Genomic DNA, 2903 nt, shown 5'->3' with positions numbered 1-2903 from the left:
CCCAGTGGCCAAAAACTTCACTGTTTGATTCTCATCAGACCAAAGAAGCTTCTTCCAGCTGACTTCAGTCTTCCTCATGCGTTCAGGGAGACATGGACTGGGTACCAGGGTCAATCAACAGGGCTTACTTAATGTTTATAGAGGCCAATAAGATTAATATTTACAGGGAAACTGTGGGTCATGATGTTAACTTCATCAAAATACACCTGGTATATGCATGTCAAACGAAATCCTGGCCCTGCATCATGTTATGCAGTTGAGAGCCGATCTTCTTCCTCCTATCACTGAGGTTGGTCAGTTGAAATATGAATTGAATGAATTCAGAGAAGTAAACAGTGAGTCCCATCTTCCCTTTAACTGATCATTTAAGAGAACTTTGTGAAGTGATGCCGACAAGGACAAGCTTACAGGTGGAGCCTCCACCAGCACCTTAAATGGGACGCTGCCGTGTGTTTGCCTCAGTCCAGTAGGTCAGTGTTCTCAAATTACTTGACTGGTAATAATCCTGACAGTTTGGAGGGGCCATTCCTCCCATTGATTTTCCAGGAGATTTGACAGCTATTCACAGTTGGCTTCATGTGACGACTCCAAAACTGTTGTTCACACCTTTTTCCAGGTGACTTCAACGACTCTAATGACTGCAGTTACACAGCAAGGAGCACGAACGTCCTCAGTGTTTTCAAAGATGGAGATAACGCACCTACAGAGGTTAAATAACTGAGACACTCCACTCGTCACTTAGAAGTACACCCGCAATGTATAGCATTATGTTCAGATGTGCTTGATGGCCGCTGTATTATTTCTCTTCGTGAAAAATTAGCAGCTGGTTGAAAACGTCATTCTCCCCGTCGGGGAATCGAACCCCGGTCTTCCGCGTGACAGGCGGAGATACTGTCCACTATACTAACGAGGAATACATAAACGTGTATGCCCGCAAATCTGAAAAGTATGTCACTCTAATGACGTTACACTGAGTTTAAACGATTTAAGTGGTCACAAACCGCGATAATGACCCCACAGAGTTTAAATACCTGGGACTCCTTATCAGTCAGGTTGAACTGAGGAAGCCACTTGGATAAGAGGGGAAACATTTTCAGGTTTCTATAAGCAAGTCCAGCAGCCCTCCTTGGATAACCGTGTATTCAGACCAGTAGTGTGAGGGGTCATGTGATGATTAATGTGTTATGAAGAGGAAAATTCTGTTATGCAAAGTGTTCAATGTTTGGACCGTTTTTTCCAAATATTTTCTGAATGAATGGACAATTTTACGCATTTGGGCCTCACATAATGACATAACGAATTAAAACTGAACCGCGCCTCATAGTGGCACAACATGACAGGACCGTGGAGCAAAGCCATACCTGTCACATGAATATGTGGACTGAGTTTGGTTGCAACAGTTTTAACCAGTTTTGATTTCTGAGCACTTGGGTGAGATTTCCATCATATCTGCTGAAACTGGCAACTGTAGCTGTTAGAAGAAGAGGAAGAAGAGGAGGAGGAGGAGGAAGAAGCTTGGGTGCATAAACCATTACAGAGGTTTAGAGGATATTTAACTGTGACAATGCATTGTAATTATAAGCATGTCAAATGCTGCTCTATTTTAAATCTTAATCTGAAAACTAATAAATGTAGTGGAGTAAAATGTATAGTTTCCCTCTGAAATGTAGCAGAGTAGAAGTTGAAGTACAGTCATAAACAAATGGAAATCCCCATGTTAAGTACAAGTGCATCAAAGTTGTGCATAAATAGGTCACTTGAGAGTCTGTAATTAGCCATGTTAAATGGTCTGGAAATGTTCTTCTGTCCATCACCTGGCTTTTGCTTTACAATTATGTTTTCACGGAGTTGTTTGGGGTGTTTGTCTTCATGAAGGAGATTTTGCCGCAGTCCAGATTCATCAACAGCTGAACCTTCCACATACATGTCTATTTCTTCTACAATCAACTGATACCTGTGTACTGCACACAGGTGATCTCCATGTAACTGAAGACGTGACTGTTAATACCAATCAGCTGCACCAGTGGTGATTCAGCTATGTCTTATCTACAGTGGCCCTGAGGGTCAAAACACAACAACATTTCACAAAACGTGGTAAAATCTCAGAAAACACAACAGCTACTCTTCAACAAGCAACATAAGAAGGGTCATCAGCGCTGGAGAAGATGGCATGCTAACACTTGCTAACACATGCCCAGAGCATCATCAGTTGCCTGACAGTAAAACAACCAATCATAGCTGGGTGGAGTTTGGCCCAGCCCTCTGGCTGATTCGGCCAAGCACCAACCTACCTGAACACGTCTGCTGAGTAAACTCTGAAATGACTGATTTGAAATGTTTTGACCCCCAGGGCCACCGTACCTTTTAAAGGAGGGGACCAATGATTCAGACATGTATTTTGTATTTTACATTTGTAAGAAAAGTCAGATTAAATCTACTATGATTCAGCGTTGGAAAAGATAGAACATGAGAACTTCCAGTGGAGGTGAATACTTTTTGTATACTGTTGTACGTTCCCTGACTTTGGCCTTTCTCTCTAAGCAGCTGAAAAAAGCAAATGTTTGGTTTTCAGTTGAACAAATGTCTGTTGGCTTGGGGAAAACCCTGGAGCAATAAACATTTGGGACATCCGTCTTTCTGCTCTTAAGAATGACCAGGTCTGAGAAGTATATATTTGCTCTGTTTTGGGAACTTCAGGGTGTGATTTAGTGAAATAGTAGACAAAAATGGAAATCCAGTTTTTCACAGTTATATTCAGTGGTGGAAGAAGTATTCAGATCTTTTTCTATTCTAAAGTAGAAATACATCAGGGTAAAATTACTCCATTACTTAAGTGGAAGTAAAATGTATGTATCAAAAGTAAAAGTGCTCATGAGGTAGTAGAATGACACATGTCTGTGGAT

General features: G+C 41.4%; 1 non-coding gene across 1 annotated transcript; it reads right to left on the bottom strand.

Annotated features, from left to right (window-relative positions):
• Positions 1-841: 841 nt before the first annotated feature.
• Positions 842-913, bottom strand: trnad-guc (transfer RNA aspartic acid (anticodon GUC)). Its single transcript has one exon. It is a non-coding gene; the product is annotated as a tRNA-Asp (tRNA).
• Between the last annotated feature and the right edge of the window lie 1990 nt (positions 914-2903).

This window comes from Chaetodon trifascialis, chromosome 19 (assembly GCF_039877785.1).
Source record: "Chaetodon trifascialis isolate fChaTrf1 chromosome 19, fChaTrf1.hap1, whole genome shotgun sequence".
Lineage (NCBI taxonomy): Eukaryota > Metazoa > Chordata > Actinopteri > Chaetodontiformes > Chaetodontidae > Chaetodon > Chaetodon trifascialis.
Note: the sequence above shows the minus strand (reverse complement) of the source record. Positions and strands in the feature narration are given on the sequence as shown.